The 21,097-nt window shown below is 35.6% G+C and overlaps 1 protein-coding gene across 3 annotated transcripts in view; it reads left to right on the forward strand.

Annotated features, from left to right (window-relative positions):
- Rbfox1 (RNA-binding Fox protein 1) overlaps positions 1-21,097 on the forward strand; it is a 211,923-nt gene that overhangs the window by 102,435 nt on the left and 88,391 nt on the right. Inside the window, exon 1 of one of the 3 annotated variants that reach the window (XM_090156944.1) lies at positions 8,044-8,683. The exons of the other annotated variants lie outside the window; for them this stretch is intronic. The gene's annotated coding sequence lies outside the window, so the exon portion shown is untranslated. Of the gene's footprint in view, positions 1-8,043; positions 8,684-21,097 lie in introns of those variants that run through there. 3 annotated transcript variants of the gene reach the window in all.

The raw sequence follows: 21,097 nt of genomic DNA on the forward strand, positions 1-21,097 counted from the left end.
CTCGAAGACTCGCAAGTCCACTTTTACAAGACTCGGGACTCGACTCGAAACCCAAAAAACAGGACTCGCACACCCCTACTATTTAGGCTCCCCTTAAATGTTTATTTCCCTGTAAGTCATTTGCTAGTCTGACTATTGAAACAAGAAAGAAACCGTTCTTTTCAGACAGACGCAAGTTACAAGTTTTGAAACGGTTTTTCCTCGACTCGAAACGGTCTTCTCTTATCTGAAACCTAATTTCTTACGGCATTAAGGTAACCTTTACCCTCTTCCGTGCTTCGGAGACAGTTAATATCATTTTTTTTGGCGGTAAATGACCATTCGCGAGTGAGAACATTTTAAATGCCTCTTAAGTTTAAAATTAAAGAGTCCTCTTCGGGGCCGTAACAAGATGGTTTTTTTCGAGCAATTATTTATCTTTTTCTTCCGCGCAATGGGAAAAGAAACTGAAAATTTACTACGTTACATTATTTAAATTGGAACTACGCCTGTAGAAGTAACTGAAGCCGACATTTTGTAATTAGAAAAATTCTTAATAGATGGCGATGTATTACCAAGAATGTATTTGTGTTTAGAGAGAATGACTATTGTTGCTCTGCCAATCCCCCTCGCACTCGAAGAGTGAGCTTCCCCCTAAAGAAATCAACCCAGCCCTGTATAATAATAATAATTAGCTAGGCTATAATACCCAAGGCTCCACCTTAAGCCGGATATACACATAAAGATCGCGTACGCATGCGCCGTTTCAAAAACCAAGTTGGCGCACAAGCGAAGCGTGTACGAAACAATTTTTTTTATGATTTTGCGTCTCATCTGTGCAGCAGGCTTAAGGCCCAAGTCATTGAGCGACTTTTAAGGCCTTTAATTCAGGTGGCCAGGTTACTATGCCGTAGGAGGGTGGTGGCCAGCCCTTTTATGCCACGCGAGCCAACACCTCCTACGTACACTTACTATTTACCGTTAACCTCTAAATGCCGGTAGCTTATTCTTATCAAAACGTAAATAAATTCTTGGCCTTATTTAAAAGGTTATTATTTAAATGGTTAATGATAAATTAATAGCTAAAGTGTTTTTTTTAATTTATTTAAATCGGATTTTTATTGATTTTTTTATTTTTTAAGGTTTTATACCTGTTTTCTTGACAAATTGATAAATAATTTGAGTGAATCGATCACGATTTAACCACTATGGTTTAAACAGATTTTTTTAAAGTATAAATTTAAGTGCAAAGGCTGTTAAAAAGTCGGTTTTTCTTGCCAACCCTGGCATCGAAAACTTAAACTACTTTAAATTAATTCTTATTAAATTGAATTATTAATTAATAATAAAATTTAATTTCATTTTATTTGAATTGAAATTTCTAATGATCGTACTTTCGTACATTTTCATAAATACGTGATTTAATTAAATTAGACAACCCGGCGTGTACAGTTGTACAGGGTTGCCATACGTCAGGAAATAAGGGAAAAGTCTAAGAATTTGAAAAAGGGAATAAAAGTCGGAGTTTTAAGAATTTGTAAAAAGTCAGGGAATTCAGTTTTATCTTGACACTTTTTTAAGGTAATTTTACTCTAGATCTATGGCAAATTCTGTTATTGTAAATTTAGATCCTTGAAATAACTTTTGTACTGAAATATAAGTTGATAAATTTATCGACTCTGATAAATGTAAATGTTGATAAATTTATCAACTTCTGATAAATGTAAATGTTGATAAATTTATTAACTTCTGATAAATGTAATTGTTGATAAATTTATTAACTTCTGATAAATGTAAATGTTGATAAATTTATTAACTTCCTATAAATGTAAATGTTGATAAATTTATTAACTTCTGATAAATGTAAATGTTGATAAATTTATTAACTTCTGATAAATGTAAATGCTGATATATTTATTAACTTCTGATAAATGTAAATTTTTTTTGACCTTAAAAAGTCAGGGAAAATCTCTGAAAATGGTCAGGGAAAACGGGGAATTTGAAACTAAGAATATTGTGGCAACCCTGTGGAAGCACTCGTTGAAACGCGAAATAAATATAATTTAAAATCCCAATATCTTAGTTTTTCATTAGAGTTTCTGGTGTGTGCTTGCCATAAAGCGATTTTGTGGTTCTTCCAATATTTGTACGCTTGGAAGAAGGTGGAATAGCCTTCTCCTCTGAATCGTGCATTTGATATTCATTATTTCATTTTCTCCCGTTGGATTGTTTCATTTTCCAAAAAAAAGACGCTCGTAGATAAAACCAGGGGCTCCCTAGCTGGCATACAAATGCGTTTCTACACTTTCCTTCTCTCAGCGTATTGTTTCGTGTTTTCGATCTTTTCCTTTAAACAATGTACACACCGGTGTTTGCCCACCCACCCACCCACCCCCCAGGGGGGGCTGTAAAATGGCGGGGGTCGAATATGGAACGCGCCGCATTGAAAAGAAATTGCAAATTCTTGTCATTTGCAGCTGTTCGTAACCGAACCCATTCTCGTCTCGGAGAGAAAATAGCCCGTTTTCGCGCTTATTTTCTATCATAACGCGGTTATTTTATTTTACCACCGAACAGCGTTTATTTGCAATACCGGTTTATGGTGCGGGAAACGGTACGCGCTGCGTACGTGCCTTATACGTTTTAGTGACTCTAATAGATGGCCCTATTTCATTTGCATCCAATTGTCATTTGGTACTTCCGTTTATCGTAAGGAATTAGGTGTAGTTTGTACGGTCGTCCTTGAGCATTCGGGTACAGTCGCCCCGATTTCCGTATAGCGTGCGAGCTGTAGTCCGTAAACTGTATAATGTAGAACGTATGGAAATAATACGTCTTTCCCTTTTGACTAGGCTACACCGCCCTCTGGTGTGGGGAATAATTTATTTCTCTAAGGCGAGGATATGGTACATATTTTTTTAAATTAAATATATTTGCGAGAGGAGTTAAGAGAATATCAAACGTAGTTTCTGCCGAGAATCGCAATTGGTTTTTTTTAATACTCTTTAAAGCAGGTTGGCAAGTTTTGAACAAAAAGCTTAAAACTTTTCTTAAGCAACCATTTTTACAAAAACTACAATTTTTTGGAAACGGTTTTTTGTATTTAAAAAAATTTTAAACGTGTTTATACTAAAAATATTTTTTTTAAATTATTCGGTAAAGATTATTTTATTATTAATTATTTTTATTATTCTATTTTTACGCAAAATATGACTAAGGCACACGTTTAACTAGTTTATTTTTTATTTTTTCCTAAATGAATATTTTTTATTTAAAAAATACATACATGGATTTAAATCAAGAGTTTAAATTTTAAAACACGTTTAACTAGTTTTTTTATATTTTTTAAAGAAATATTTTGTTATTTAAAAAATACGCGTGTAAATTTAAACCCATGTATGTATTTTTATTACATTTTAAAGGCGGGAGTTTCGAAAATTAAATTCGGATTGTTATTTTTATTGAATATATTTCGCACTGTTTTCGTAGTCTCGATATTTTGATCAAAGTGGATTATTTTTACAAGATTTCCTATGTATTTCATTTTCATTTTCCTCTCGATATCCAGCTAGTATAATTTTTGGGTTTGTTTTTATGTTGGCTTATAAACTTTAAATTTTGTGTTTCGTGCTATGCGGGGTAGAAAAATATACCATAAATTATATTTTTTCTTTTAACTTGTTTTTATACTTCACGTCAAGTAAAGAAATGATTTTTTACATTGATTCCAATTTTCAAAAAGAAACCTCCGAAATTGACAATATTTTCATCCTGAATAATCTACTTTTCCCACAAATTATTTTTCAAATTTCGATGAGAGCCTGGTTATACAGTTTTTAAATTCAATTGTTTTTCAAGGAATATCGAAATATATGGTTTTAAAATAATGGAATTTATAACCTATCCCCTTTGAGTAAAAAAAACATTTTTTTTTAATCATTTGTTTTTTTCTAATGAACTAAAAATTATTCCAAAATGTTTGTACATTTTCTTACCGAAACGATTACATTTCTAAAACATTTACAAGGTGACCACATTTCCTATATTTGCATTACCTTCCTATAAATTCCTTAGGCGCTTTCAAAGGCTACGTGTGAGACGGTGTGACGCGTTAGCAAGTGGACGCAAGCCCGTAATGCAGTCTTGTCTTGTGAATAGCTCTCAGTAAAACTTTTGTATATGAAGAATAGGAAGTGTCACACTTATGTCATAATATTATACACTTATGGTAATATATATGCACGGTTAAACAAAAGCGAAAAATAGATTAAAGTTAAATAAAGCAGTGTTTCAAAAACATGATTTAAACCAAAAAAATCTGGTCATTTAAAAAAAAAACAGAATTTTTTCCAACCCGGAAAAAAGTTAAGTCGATCAATTTTTTTCATCACGTGATACCCCCGCCGTTTTAGTATCGCGTTAGCGCGTGCATAAGTTGAAATTAGATTGAAGAGTGGGAGGGAGAAGGGTGTTTGTTTGGGACGTTTTTGGACGAGAGAGAGAGAGAGAGAGAGAGAGAGCTAGGATAGCGCACAGCTGTTTCGATTCCCCCTTGTTGCATTATTAACCGATTTTGGCAATATCCGTCGCTCGTCTAGTATCTTCTTTGCATACGCGATGGTACACTGGTATCCTCGCGACTATATAATTTTAAACGAAATACGTTTATAAAAAGCGGAGAATTCCCGAGTGTATATAGATGCACGGGCGACCGCCCACCCGCGCGAAATGCCACACACACACAACGGAGAAAGGATCTGTTATTTTTACGAAGATAATATCGGTGCAGGTGCCGGCAGCGCACTGACTTCTCACGTATATACTTACTCGACTCGTCTCGTCCTGGCACTCTCACGCTCAAAATTCGACGCGGAACTTTATGATTTTTCAGTTTTCGTTGAGGTAATCGCCGAGAAGGGTAGTCCCCCTAAAAAAATTGGTATTTCATTTCATTTCGATAGTATGATTGTAATTTGTCTGCTGATTTCACTGAGATTTCAGTGTGATTTTATTGTGATTTCACTAAAAATTTCAGTGATTTTATTGTGACTCCACTAAAGATTTCAATGTGATTTTATTGCGATTTAACTAAAGATTTTATTGTGATTTCAATAAAGATTTCAATGTTATTTTTGTGATTTCGCTAAAGATTTCAGTGTGATTTTATTGAGATTTCACTAAAGATTTCAGTGTGATTTTATTGAGATTTCACTAAAGATTATGGTAAAATTTTAATTTTATTTGCACGGTAAATAAAATAATTTATTAAAATTTGAACGTGATATATGTGAAAATGTGCAAACTGCGAAACTAAGCCATCGAGAATTAAGCAACTTGTTTTTCTATCCATGATCAGTCTGATGCGGCAGCCATTCTCGGCTATAGCTTGGATGAATCTTTTCGGAGCCAGTCAGTCCCTCTTTATATTTCTCGGGACGTTGAACAGGCGCTCTTTTTCTTAAGAAACGCACGGAACGGGGGTGGTCCGGGTGGCCTCCCGAATTGGACTCAATGCCGCTCCACTCCCCATTTTTTGGAAGTAACCGGTAGTCGCAATCACGCGCGCTTTTGGATATCGGAGAAATCGAGCCTAAGCTAGCGCGTGGATTGACGGCTAAAAATATCCCCCCCCTCCCCCCACCCGCATTCTTATTGGCTCTTTTTAGCCAGCTGCAAAGCCCGGACTGATCAATGTCGCTTTTATTGAATAGTTTCATTGGAAGTCGAAAGAAATCGCCGGGAAGAAAAGTAATTTGAAGATCGCCTGAAAGCGTAAATCATGTAACGTGAATTACGTGGCTTCTTCTTTAAAGAGTTATTTAGATTCTATGATGGGAACCACAGCCTTTCATCACAAATATTTACAAAGATAATTAACTTTTTATATTGAACCTGCTTTCACTACCAAATACTCTTTCAGATATTTTCAAAGCATTATTATTATTATTATTATTATTATTATTATTATTATTATTATTATTATTATTATTATTTAATATTTTTATTTAGTACAACGTATTTACACTATTTACAATATTTACCAAAAATTTAAGAGTTGAAAATCGAAACATGGCATTTAATGAAATTTTTTGATCGCACCCAAAAAAGCAAATTTTAGTGATAATAAATAGTTCTTCCAATAAGTTGATTTCATAATGAAAGGAACAGCATCTCAACAACTTCTTTACATAGTATTCTTTCATTTTCAATTTGATATTAGTGTTTCCACTATTCAGTATTATTATTAATATCATCATCATTATTATTTTTTAAATTATTATTAATTTAACTAGGATAATACCTAAAACCCCGCCTTAGGCCTAAGTCATCTAGCGACTTTTATTACAATTAATTCAGTTTTTAGTGATTATATCTATATTATTTGCAATAGTAATCTAATAATTAAAATATACTAAAAAAAAGGTTGTAGTGAAAAATTTTAAAAGTAAAAGTTAATTACAGAAGAAACATGAAAAATGTGGAATGGGTTAGTCCAATGTAGAAATAATCGAGAATTCAACTTTCGAATTTCTGCCAGAATCACGTAATACAACATCACAAAATATTTCCTTCTCTTACCCCGTTATACCCAGTGAAAATGAAGGTTCCTCATTTGGCTCGAAGCGACCTAGACCACGCCTACCATGTCCGAAACTCGGGGAACATTCTCGGTTGAGTGGCTGAACGTAAAACGCCTCGAAAGCGGAAATTTGGTGGCTAATGTTTGACCAGAGCAATGCCGATAAATTCGCGACTCGTAAAAATAACCGCCTTCGATTAAAATAGCCAGAAGGGGGAGCCAGTTACTTAACTACAGTCGTCGAGGTACTTCATCGTCGTGTCCCGCCGCGACTCGAATGGCAGGTGGACACTTACGGTTCACGGCATTTTAACGACCCTCTAAATATGGCAGTCAATTTGAAAATTGGTATCCGCGTGTTAGTCAACAATGTCGCCCTCTACTCGTTAAAGCCGTGATTATTCCTTCGGGCCAACTCGGACGGAAACTGGCGAGTCAGCCCCGGGCTTAGAACGACGCTCTTCCGCCGCTTCTAAGCTAAGCGACTGGTGGGTGACTTCTCCCCGAACACCGGTGCCCGGCGTGTGGAACACTTTTACAGGCGCTTCGCTCTATTTTTGCTCTAAACATTTGCCCGTGTTGACTTAGCAGTCTTTGAAGGACTCGCGGATATTGATCAGGAAAATGACTTTTGCGCGTGTTATTTAGGAAAACATCGTCGGCGGACAATGAATGGGAGATATATCGGGACCCTTTGCCCAAACACGGCGAGACGGGGTTGGGAGGGCCAAGTGTTTCGAGGTGGAAAATGGTGGAAAATTCCGGCCTGGACAAAAGTGAATTTAGCGGCCAATAAATATTTTTACCACAGAAAATTATAAAATAATAAAAAATATTTTAACACAGAATTTTCCGATTTGGGCAACTTAAGGCAAATATATACGCGTATGAATGGTCAGATTCTGATTAACATTAATATAGTCTGTTAATTTTTTTGGAAAAAAATAATTCTAACATTGTAAGTTCAGTGTAAACTAAGACATTTTTACCATAAACTTCTTGAACATTTAATTCCAATTACTTTTTTAAGCTTTGAAATGTAGTTTTTCTTTGTTAGCCTTTTTTGGCAATTTTTCATTATTTTCCATTATTTGCCACTATTTGCCACTGACCTGGACTTTTCTCCAAAATAAGATGGCTTTTTAGGAACACTGGGGAGGGGGGTGGGTGGGAGTGGTCGCGTTGGTTGATGGGAATTTGAATAGCATATAGTCCTACGCGGGTAATCCGTCATTGGCCAATGATTTCGTCGAAATGAGCATCTCCCCTTTTTATCGTTGTCCGGAGTCGTACGTGACGGCTTTTTAGAAAGAAATCCGAAGAAACGAGGGTTTATAGCGTAACGTCGGGTTTTCATCTTTCTCTCTCCGCGATATTGATCGGCGCATGAGTCGTGCCTTCCAGGCGGCCGAAAGGAGAAGCGGCCGGCGCCTTATAAAGCTCTCGCGGCCCGTTCTCGCTCAATCGCGATAGGATTGGCTACCCTTCTCGTCGCGATAGTTTTCGCGAGAGCGCGACGCGGAAGTCCAACACCGCCCCGTCCACTCTAGTCCCGATCGGCGTGTCTGGTCTTTGCCGCGGACATCCCGTGGCCGTGACGCCGGGTCTCTGGAAGTCGGACAGTCGTTCGGACCAGCCGCGAAGACGGCTCGGAAAAGAAGCAGGAAGTGGGTGAAAGCCTTCGCGACCTACCGGACCTTCGGTTCCGTGTGGCTGACCATCGGCAAAGGGCGCGGCGAACGTTACAAGGCCGGCAAGACGCTCTTCTGGCCGGTGTCGGACGGCGAAGCCTGCAGAAGGGCCAGCTTGAGAAGGCTGCGGCTGAAGCTCCGGCGGCGCGCCTCTCAGCCGGGGCCCGTCTCTCCGATCACGGCCGCCGCGCTGCCTCGCAACCCGCACCACCCGCACCACCATCGACAGTACCACCACCACCACCCGCATCAGCAGGGACAGCCGCACCCGGCGCTCGGGCTGCCGGCCGCCACGGCTTCTCCGTCGGCCTACCCGCCGCCGCCGCCGCACCACCATCATCATCCTCACCACCACCACCACCACCACCCCTTCGACAAGTCGCACGCCACCGCCGCGACCTTCCCCCGCGGCCCTCGCTGCTGTCTCTACACGGTCAGTCTCTTACTTTCTTCTTCCTTTCCGTAACCAGTCCTTCCCTTTTTTCGTCGTAAGCCTATACGGGCCCAAACATATGGCAGCCCCGAATCCTCCCTTTGATTCCCTCCTCCTTTGACCCCGGGGTAGCCAGCGTCCGATATTTTCCGTCCGAGGAATTGTTCGTTTTAATCCCTCAGCGGCGGGTCCACGCTCGGTGTCGTGGCGTACAATGTCCTTTCGATATTGAGCCGACGTTACGCTCGAAATGGCGCGTAATTACGCCTAACAGATCGAATCTCGCGGTGGGACGGGCCTCTCTCGAATAGGACACGGACCCCCGGATCTATGAATAATTAAAAGGGAGGACTGTGTTTTGGCTGGATGGCGTGTCGACGAGCCTCGACATTTTCCCAAACAGCGACCGATTCCCCTTCGACCGTTTATTTGTTCTAACTAATATATCCTTTTTCGTAGCGAGCCCGCGGCTTTCATTACGGACGCCCCCTGGCGTCGTTTTTCGTCGAAAAACGCCGCCGAAACCCACTAGATTAGGCCGTATCAAATGATCTTTCCGCTTCTAGCGCGCTTCTTTGGTCCCAGTGTAAATATTGTCATTATTGCGGTAGCTCATTTCAGTCGCCCATCACCATTTCCGCCGTAATCCCTAATTGCGAAATTGGAACCGACGAAACTCATTTCGTATTTTACTTTGTGACTTAAACTTCATTCTTTTTTCTCCAACGGTGGTTTCGGGGCTATAATTCTGAAATAGTCCTCTAAAATCCTATAATTCCATTTTTATCCTATATTTCTCATAAATTTTTTAAAAAGATTTGCACAGTCAAAATAAATCTATTTAATTTATAATTTATAATGTCGGTATCAGCCAATATCGGTTTAAACAAAGCCGATATTAGCCGATTCCGGTATTACAGGGTTCGTACAGAAAGCCTGGATAAGTCCGGGATCTGTAAAATGGAGGTATAATGTCAGGGATAAGTCAGGGATTTAAATAAATTCGTAGAAAGTCAGGGATAGGTCAGGGATTTTAGTTAGTCAACCGAACCCAGCATTAACAAAGAACTTTTGACCTAAATAATTAAAAAATGTCCAAAAATATAACCAAAAAGGTCATGGATATGGTCAAAAATTGGTCAGGGATAACCTGGAAAAGTCAGGGATTTTATATCAGAAATTTTCGTACGAACCCTGTATTAGAAAAATATTTTCAGAAAATCATTTTTTAAATAAACAATTATCGACTAACTATAGATAATGTTTAATTCGATTGGCCGCCAGACTTCAGAAGCTAGATCATACCTTTTTTTTAGACAGGCTGTTACGAGCATAAACAAAAGACCACGATATTCGATTTGTAATAGAAAATATTATATTTATCAAGTAAAATGAAAAGAAACATATTTGGATATGCTCTTGCAAACTTTTTTTAATGAAAAATTAGAATAAAACTGTATGACTGAACCGTCTTTTACAGTGATTTTATCATATACACTACTGTTATGATACATATAAAATTCCTGTAGATTGATAATTTAGTCTTATAATTATGCTATAATTTTGTCATTTTTATCGATGACTTAGGCCTAGGGTGGTGCCTTGGGTATTAGCCTAGCTGATTATTATTATTAATGCCTTTATATTTTTAACACTATTGGCTGGGAACCCTGCTCGTTTGAAATAATACTTTTATGTAAGTCGTTAACTTACTAGTCAATACGTTGTGCTTAATATATTACATATATATTTCAAACTACAGTTTCCGTTTTTACAATTTAACCAACTGTATGATTCATTACCACTTAATATTTTTTTCGACTAAGCTTACGTCTGATATAATAAAGTTTTCCCCCGTGCCCTTACAACCGAGTGTTTAGGATGTGAAATATGACTTTAATAAAAGAACTGTTTACCCTTTCCGGGATCTCGTTTATATATAAAAAAAGGGAAACAAAAAAAATATAAACGAGTTTTGCTCGTGATAGATAATGTAGTTCACTTCATTTTATACTCGGTCGAAAAAAACCTGAGATTTTTTTCTTTAAAAAGGGGAACTTAATTTTTCCTCTCAGTCCTTCGACTTCTGGTATACACTGATCGTAAAAAGTTAACTTCCAGAGGTTTAGTTCGAAATGACGTAGACTATTCCCGTATCCCCCGCCTGTATAGTGTACAGAGCCAGCTGGGTGGTAATTTCATAAAAATGTAAATTGGGTTTAAACGAACGCTGAATCTTAGATGGATAAAAAAAATAGGGGCTAAAATAGGGTGGGGGCGAATAGCGGCTTGATGGGAAAAACTAAACTACTAAAGGCTGGAAAAAATCTACTCGAATTTAGTCAGGGGTGAAGTGCCTTAACTTTCTTGATGGAGAAGTTAAAAGGCAAACAAAACTATACCTAGTCTAGATTTTAGTTTTTTTTCCAGCCTTACTCTAGTGGTAATAAACTACTGGAATAGGTGGTTTAATGGTAATTACCTAAGGGCTCTTAATTATTAGTTAGGTCGTTATAATTAGTTTCAATTGAGTGTATAACGGGTTTTATAATACCCTATCAACATTTAGTAGCTGTTTTCTGGCCACTCGCGCTGTGTTGATTACTTTAGATCAATTCCCTAGATTATAAAAACAAAATTCCGTTGTAAATAAAAATGGGTTTCATTTAAAGTACCCGAAAGTTTTCTTATAAAATGCCACTTATATTTTGATATTCGTATCTCCATCAGTGGAATCAAAATAATAGTTGCGATAAAGTGTTGAAAGTGTTATATTAGTAAAAAAAAATTTAAACTTTCTCTAAAGTACGATTTAAAACACCAATTTTAAATTATTTCTAAAATATAATTAAAGAGGCCTGATTTGAAAATGTGCCGCGATCATGACAAAATTTAATATTTATTTAACCAAATCTATTTTGTCTTTGTTTAAAAAATCGCCTTAAAAATTGTTTAAAGTTCGATTTTTCATTCATAACATTTTCCAAAAAAAATATTTTTCTACATGGATAAAAGATTCTGGTCTCTAGTGCTTCAATTAGATTTGAGTGAATTTAAGTTGATTAGTTAATAATAGTTTAGCATTTGATCTTTACTACGTTATAAGTAATTAAGTTATCTATAGGTATAAAAATCTTTATATCCAATCTCTATGAAATCGTTTAGAGCTCTATAGAGGGTTAATGGGGCTCTTCTATAGCCTATAGAGTGTTCTATAGAAACTGTTCTTTACGACCTAAAGAAAAATTTCAAGATTTTTATAGAAACTATTCTATGTAATCTATAGATTCTAAAGATATTGTAAAAACATATTTTAGATAAAGGAACCATTGGCTAAAGATACTCTATGAAATCTTTACTAAATATTTTATAGACCTTTTTCACAATTTATCTACTAAAATTCTTTAAACCCGCTTTATAGAAATGTCTATAGAAAGGTTTTGTAAAGGATTAAATGTCAATAAAGAGCTCAAACGTGTAAAAACGTTGTCCTGAATTGGTACATTTCTTGAACCTTATAAAAAGCAATTCAATTTTCGTTAGCCTTAAAGATTTTTTATTTGAGCCGAAAATGATTTGCACCGTTCGTTTATAAATAAGAAACTAGAGTCCTTTTTTTCAAGCGCCATAAAGGTCCTTTATTTAATAAGAAAATGTGAGTGATTTATGACTCACAGCGCGGGCGAAAGAAATAATTTTCGCGATGGTTTATTTTATGACTTAATGACGTCATTTCCCGAAATGCCTCTCTGGAGGCGTCGCCATAAGTCATTTTCCGTGTAGAAAAATGAAAATTCAAATCATCAATGTAGATAGATATAAGTGACATGCCCTCACCTAAGATTTATCTCCGATCGGCGTTGCCTGGACGTAGGAACCTATTCGATGGGAAACCTATTATTAAGGGGAGTAATTACAGTGTCAAATTGCAACCTCCCCCCCCCCCCCGGCTTTAAAGATAGCCTAGTTGGCAGCCAGCTCGCTGCTGACTGGACTGACAGGAACTCGTTAAATCTCGTGACATATCCTCGTCACCCGCTAACGCCATCGATGCCCATTTTGAGCGTCGCCCCAGAATGAGGTTCCTCATTATGCTTCTATTTATTTTCAGTTATGGGCACTTTTGGTAAAGTACCGCTCACCTCGCGCTCGCCAAATTTTCGCTCCACTTTTCGCTATTTTTTGAGTTGTCAAATTTTCGCTCCTCTCTTTTCGTTGTTTTTTTTTGAGTGGTCAAATTTTCGCTCCTCTCTTTTCGTTGTTTTTTTGAGTGGTCAAATTTTCGCTACTATCTTTTCGCTTTTTATTTTAGTGGTAAAATTTTCGCTCCTCTCTTTTCGCTTTATTTGAGTGGTCAAATTTTCGCTCCTCTCTTTTCGTTGTTTTTTTGAGTGGTCAAATTTTCGCTACTATCTTTTCGCTTTTTATTTTAGTGGTAAAATTTTCGCTCCTCTCTTTTCGCTTTATTTGAGTGGTCAAATTTTCGCTCCTCTCTTTTCGTTGTTTTTTTTTGAGTGGTCAAATTTTCGCTCCTCTCTTTTCGTTGTTTTTTTGAGTGGTCAAATTTTCGCTCCTCTCTATTCGTTGTTTTTTTTGAGTGGTGAAATTTTCGCTCCTCTGTTTTCGCTTTTTATTTGAGTGGTGAAATTTTCGTTCCTCTGTTTTCGTTTTTTTTTTGAGTGGTGAAATATTTGCTTCTCTCTTTTCGCTCTTTTTTTGAGTGGTAAATTCGATGGCGGGAGAATACTTGTAGCCGCTATCCGTTGCGTGATCGGGAAATAGTATCATTGTATAAAACTTCTATCGATCCAGAAGCGAAGCCAGCTAGTTATTATAATGAATTATACTCCATCCTGAAATACAGACTTGGTACCTAAAGTGCCCTATTTTCATAAATCCGGGGTTAATTTAATTATTAGGTAATTACTGTTTAAGGGGGGTTACAAAATGCTTCAACTTGCAGTTTGTTAGGGCTAATTAAAACTAATTAAATTTTTACTTACTAAATTAAGTTATTTTTCCGATCATTTACTTTTTAAGTTTTACTTAAATTAGTTTTTGTATTAATTAAATACTGCACGAATTTTTGGAATAGTCAGATTTTGATATAATTTAGTCCATTTTGTTTAACATTGGTCCCAAATTTGCTTCGTATTTTTAAAAATTTGGTTCCTTTTTTGTTCTATTTTTATTACGGAAAGTCCCGTTCCACATTTTGGTGGAAACCAGGCATACGTAGTTTTAATAAATTAATTTCCCTATAGACTAAACATGTTGAAATTTTTTATCACATTTAGGGTCACAAGTTAGACTTTTTAAATCCGGGTTTTGTTAGTACTTACCTAAATTATAATTGTAATTGTTATTGTTTTTGTAATCTTGAAATAATTACGTGAAAATGGATTTATCCACGTAGTCAAATGTGACCTCACGGTTCGCAGTTCAAATTTCAAATTTGCGGTTTCGTTGTGCTCTTTAATAGGATTAGTGGTTATATATTAGTGCTTTATATATTTGGTCCTATTAGCTTCGTCACATATTTAATTACAGTATTCTTATATTATATTAAGAATACTAATCCAGGGTTCGTACACGACCTGGAAAACCTGGAAAAGTCGGGGAATTTGAAAATGTTTCCAAAATGTCAGGGAAAAGTAAAGGAATTTGAAAATTATCCCAAAAAGTAAGGGCATTTTAAAATGACCCGAAAAAAATCAGGCAAATATATTTTTGAAAGTAAATTTTTTTCAAGATTTTTACCTCAAGCCATTCGTTTATTCTACAAAAATGGCCAAGGAAAACCTGGAAATGTCAGGGAATTTAATTCCGGAAATGGGGTACGAACCCTGTAATTGCATACTAGAGTAAATTGGAAGGGGGTTTGTCGTTGTATTTTAATTCCTAAGTTAACCCCCCTTTTCGTTGTCGGTCATAACAACACCTCTCACTCTCAGTGAAGGTACGACACGATAAAGGTGCCCTGGCTTTTTTAATTTTAATTTCGCGCCTCTTAGCTAGACTCTCGCGGTGTCCGTATTTGCTGGCTCGAATCCCAAAAGCCCTGGAGTGAAATTAATCCGCTATATCAGTGTAGCCATTTTGCTTAGTAATTAAGGCCACCGTACACCTTGGCCTTCTTCTATAGTGTTTCTTTTAATCCCCCTCCCGCGACTGGAATTCGGGAGTGGGAGTATTTCCATTAGTTAGTTAGGTAACTCCTCGAAGGTGTGCGCCGTCCAAACTTAGCTCGCTCTCAAAGACGGATGAGACACTGGCCAGATTCTCCACTTTATCGCGGATTTTTTTCCCCTTCACAAAGACTATTATGAAAATCTCTTTCTCTGGCTGGCTGGTTGCGCGGGGTGACATTTATAGAGGGAACTAACGCATTAACTCGGGAAGGTTCGAAGGCCCTCGGAGAGCGCGATTTCAGCCTTCTCCTCTCCTTTTTTAGAGGGTTTCTCTCTCCTCTTAGACAGCTTTGCCATTAGCCTAATGCCCGCTTTCTATCAGTTTTTTCTCTACACCCGTTTGTCGTGTCGAAACTTTTTTATTATTTTTATCATTTTTTATCGAAGACGCGTACTTCCGTGTATCTTACGAAATGACAGTTTACATTTTCTTGGAATTTGTTGCAGTAATAGGTTAAGACGGGAATTATTTTTCACGAAAATTTACGATGCTTTCGGAGTGTTTTAGGACCGTTCATTAGCTACCTAGTTGATTATTTTACTTATATATCTAATTAAAAACGGGCAAAATAATAAATAAATTTTGTTTCAAAATAATTAGTTCAATATGGGCAAAATAATAAGATCAATATGAGCAAAGTAATAAAATCCATATTGGCAAAATAATAAGTAAAAATTGGCAATATTAAAAGTTTAAAAAATGGCAATATTATAAGTTTAAAAATTGGCAATATTATAAGTTTAAAAATTGGCAATATTATAAGTTTAAAAATTGGCAATATTATAAGTTTAAAAATTGGCCATATTATAAGTTTAAAAATTGGCAATATTTTAAGTTTAAAATTTGACAATATTTTAAGTTTAAAATTTGACAATATTATAAGTTAAAAATTGACAATATTATAAGTAAAAAATTGACCATATTATAAGTTTATAAATTGGCAATATAATAAGTTTAAAAATTGGCAATATAATAAGTTAGAAAATTAGCTAAATAATAAGTTAAAAATTGACCAAATAACAAATAAATTTGAAAATAAAAAATAAAAAATTGGCAAAATAATAAGTTAAAAATTGCTCCCTGGAAGTGGAAAGTCTGGGAATTTATAGCCAGTTATACCCAAGCCAAACTTAACCGTTTTTATTTAATTTTTGTAGCAAATATTATTTTTTGTAAAATATATTTATTGGCGGTTTTGTAAATTAGCTATTTAAAGAAGCGTTTGACCATTGTAGGTCGAAGGCGGTTCCCCGCGTGGTTTCTGCCCCGGGATAATAAAACATTTAAATGGAATAGGAACGGGCTCGAACATCTCGCGGAAGAAGAATCCGCACTTTCAATCTAGCTTTCATCATCGTAGTCACCTAATTTTCGCGGAACTTCCCGCGCACGAGCAGTGTTTACCTTCTCCTCCGGTTTCGAGCGAACCATTCGTCGACGTTTAGCGCTTAAGACGGCGAGCGAAATAAGGAGGCTGCCGTTTTCTCTTTTTATTATTATTATTCCTTCGATGGAGGATTTAGATAGCGGCTCCCTCTGCGGGAAGTAATAGTACGAGGGAAATGACTCGGAATTCCAAGGCTCGCCTATTTAGTTGGCCTTCCTTCGTAGCTCCTTTTTTATTGTACACTCGCCCGAAGGCGGGAATAGGTTAAGTCTGCTAAGGACGGATACGTACCACCACCGGCAATTGCCATAAAAGAAAATCTCACTGCCGCTCGCCGCCCGTGCGCTATAATTCCAATTTCTCGTGCGGAACACGATTCTCCAAGCTGCAACTTCGATATTTTATCGCCTTTCCCGCCTACTTCTACTACTACCGGAGTGACTACGCTACAGAAACTTACGGACACATCTCCGAGATAGAAAAGTTTTTACTCTCTTTCCATTTAAAAAATAACGCCCGGCTTAGAAAAAATCAGTACCCGGTTCGTACAAACCGAGAATACTGGGAAATGTCAGGGGATTAGGATTTCGACCCAAAGAATTAGGGAAATATCATAAAATTGATATTTCGACCCAAAACAATTAGGCAAATATCAGGAAATTGATATTTTGACCCAAAACAATTAGGGAAATATCAGAGGATTATGATTTCGACCCAAAAGAATTAGGGAAATATCAGGAAATTAGGATTTCGACCCAAAATAGTTATGGAAATATCATAAAATTGATATTTCGACCCAAAACCATTAGGGAAATATCAGAGGATTAAGATTTCGACCCAAATTAATTAGGGAAATATCAGAGGATTAGGATTTCGACCCAAATGAATTAGGGAAATATCAGAGGATTAGGATTTCGACCCAAAAGAATTAGGGAAATATCAGGAAATTAGGATTTCGACCCAAAATAGTTATGGAAATATCATAAAATTGATATTTCGACCCAAAACCATTAGGGAAATATCAGAGGATTAAGATTTCGACCCAAATTAATTAGGGAAATATCAGAGGATTAGGATTTCGACCCAAATGAATTAGGGAAATATCAGAGGATTAGGATTTCGACCCAAAAGAATTAGGGTAATATCAGGAAATTGATATTTTGACCCAAAACAATTAGGGAAATATGAGATAATTAGGATTTCGACCCAAAAATATTACGTAAATATGGTGGAATTAGGATTTAGACCCAAAATTAGGGAAATATCGGGGAACTAGGATTTTGACCGAAAAAATCTCGGAAAATATCAGGGAATTAGGATTTCGGCACTAAAAAATCATGGAAATATCACAGAATTAGACAGTTGAACAAAAAATATTGATCATCTAATGACTATAATAGATAAAACCTTTCTACTAACGTCGTAAGTGGACTCTATATATATTCCGTATAAAAAATATGGTTAGTGTAATTTATCCTAGCACGATGTTTTGCAAAGAGTCATTCGGCAACCAGGGCAGCAGATAATAATAGCGACTAGTAGCCTGTTTCCGAGGCTATTATAGCTACCGGCATCATAGTGTTCACTCGAGCTCGAGACGTGAAAAATAATTTTAATTTACATATAGAGAAATCCAGTGATTTCGATCCAATTTCGAGTTTCTCGGTAATATTATGTATGAAACCCAGATTGAAATTGGACCGAAAACGAATGAATTTCTTATGTAAATTAACATAGTGATTTTTGGTGTAGGTTACTTGCAAGATCTCTGTTCAACAAAAATAGAACGGTCTTCTTAGAGATATACTTGACGCGTCGAAATTTGTATCTTATAAATCCTATAATTTAGAAAATTGTATCCTATAAATCCTATAATTTAGAAAATTGTATCCTATAAATCCTATAATTTAGAAAATTGTATCCTAAAAATAATATTATTTTGAATATTTTATCATATAAATCCTTTTTATCCTACAAATCCTATAATTTTGCAATGTGTATCCTATAAATCCTATAATATTGTAATGTGTATCCTATAAATCCTATAATGTTGTAATGTGTATCCTATAAATCCTATAATTTTGTAATGTGTATACTATAAATCCTATATTTTTTTAATACTTATCCTATAAATCCTATAATTTTGCAATGCTTATCCTATAATTTAGAGAAAAATATCCTATAAATTCTGTAATTTTGATATTTTTATCCTATAAATCCTATATATTTTTCATTTTTATCCTATAAATCCTATATATATATATATATATATATATATATATATATATATATATATATATATTAATTTTTCCTATAAATCCTATATATTTTTCATTTTTATCCTATGAATCCTGTAATTTTGATATTGTTATTATTGGCGGGTCTCATTAAAGTCTTATTTAATCTAAACGCAAAAGCTTCCGTCTGGTGCGGGAATTAAGAGAAAATCTTATTTTGAAAAGATTTTTTATCTCGTCTGGCTCAGATAACTTTTGTCACTCGCCTTGTTTCGGAAATAGCGCCGTGTTTCAATGGGGAAAGCGAAGTTTTCTTGGCTCGTGGCGTAATTGTATCTGTCGCGTTGTGTGTCTGTACTCGTCTGGCATTCTAACATTCCATTGCAACGCGAGCCTCGATAGAATTTCCAAGTCACACTTCCGTTGTTTAGTCCGCTAGAGACTCAAATATCGTAGATCCTTAGAAAATCGAGATTGCTCTATAGTAGGCGAATACTTTTGGCTTGTCCCCGAGCAGTTTACGAACAATTTCGAGCTAACCGAATGTAAAATATTAGTGGTGACCTAAAAACTCTAAGTCTACTCCGGTAACGTCAGTGGCTCAATCATAAACTCAAAGTTTTCGAATAAAAGAGGATTTAAACCCTTCCTAATTTAAGTGTAACAACAGGGTTTCCACGTGTCAGGGAAATCAGGAAAATTAAGAAATGGGCCAAAAAATTCAGGGAATTTTAAGAATTTGTAAAAATTCATGGAAAAGTTAGTGAATCGACACTTTTTGAGGTGTCGATCTATGACTCTAGATCTATGACAAATTCTGTGAGTATTATGTAGTTCCTTGAAAGTTTCGCTAATTTTATTAACGTTGCAATAACCTTTGTACTGAAATATAAGTTGATTTAAGTTTATTAACGTCTGATAAAAGTAAAATAAAAAGTGAAAAATGTTCGTATTTTCACATTAAAAAGTTAGGAAAAATCTATTAATATGGTCAGGGAAAACCAGCAAGTTGAATCTGAAAATATTGTGTCAACCAGATTTGGCAAATTAATTACTTTCGTACTAAGATAGATTTCATCCGATATTTGCAAAGTTGTTGCGTGCCAATGTCAGGCAGGTTGTAACGTCGAATCGATTTCGTTCGAATCATCCGATACGCTTAACACGACACTTATACGACACTCGGTTGTAAGTACGGTATTGACAAGCGTGTCCTTTGTCGGGTTCCCTATTTCTAGAATAATAAAGGCTAATGACAACGCAACATTTGACACTCGGCCGTTTTCAGTTTGTTCCGGTGAATTGTGCGCCTTCTCTTCAATCGATCCGACGTAACATTCTTTTTCTTTGATGAGACACAAAAAGCCAAAAAAAAAACCACACATTTCATCGAAGAAGGGAAAAAATTGGCTTAAAAGCTTATCGGGGCTTTAAAACGGGTAGTCCTAGTAATATAATATAAAAAAAAGTATTATCGAACGACATTTTATTTTCGCTCTTTTAGATAATCGTGTAATGTTGCTTTTTAAGATATGATTTTACTTGTTCTCAATTGAGTTAAATCAAACTGCTAAATTAAAATATGAGCGCCCGTCAAAGTAGAGAACGCTAGGTTGAAGTATAAACTTTCAATAAATTAGAATATAAACTTTCTGTAAATTACAATATAAACTTTCTGTAAATTACAATATAAACTTTAACTACATTTTAATACAAATTTGCCCTATATTTGAATATAAACTTTCAGTTAATTACTATACAAACCTTCACTAAATTATAATACAAAGTTTTAGTATATTATAATTCAATGTTTCAGTAATATGAAATGTTCCACCAAATTAGAATATTAAATGTTCCACCAAATTAGAATATTAAATGTTCCACCAAATTAGAATATTAAATGTTCCACTAAATTATAATATAAAAAGGTTCCACTAAATTAAGTTATACAACCTTTCTATAGAAATTTCTTTAAATTGGTTTTAAAGAATGCTATTAGATCGTGAAAACGTTCTTTAGAATATTTATTAAAGATTTCAAAGACTGTCTTTAGGAAATGATTCATTTTTTCTAAAATATACTTTCGGAATATCTTTGGAAATAATAGATTCTATTTTCTTTAGGTCGTAAAGAACAGTTTCTATAACCATGTAGCGTATTTTCATTAAACGATTTATAGGTTTATTTCTAAACTATAATACTTTCTTAAGGTCTCTTCTAGAATTTCTTCAGAATTCGTTAATTATTTCATTTGAAATTTAAGCTAATACTTTGTTGAAACTTTATACCGACCTTCCTACCAGTTTTTTACTCTATACACCATAGCACCCCATTAACAGGGGTTCCGAGAATTCGCAGCGCGGCCATCTTTGGTCGTGGCAACAGTCTGCTAAGATAAGTAAAAAAAAATGAGTTGGGGTTCCGCCAGTATTAGCTGCATAATTTAGGGTTCCATAGCAAAAAGAAATTGGGAACCACTGCTCTATAGAACTCTAAACGATTTCATAGGGATGGGATAGAAAGTTTTTTTACGGGCGATCTTTAAGATGAGATTTTCGTCGATGACAATTGGTTTAAAACGAAAAAGCGTGGAAAATA

The sequence above is a fragment of the Leiobunum rupestre genome, chromosome 8, assembly GCF_980474605.1.
Source record: "Leiobunum rupestre chromosome 8, qqLeiRupe1.1.hap1, whole genome shotgun sequence".
Classification (NCBI taxonomy): domain Eukaryota; kingdom Metazoa; phylum Arthropoda; class Arachnida; order Opiliones; family Sclerosomatidae; genus Leiobunum; species Leiobunum rupestre.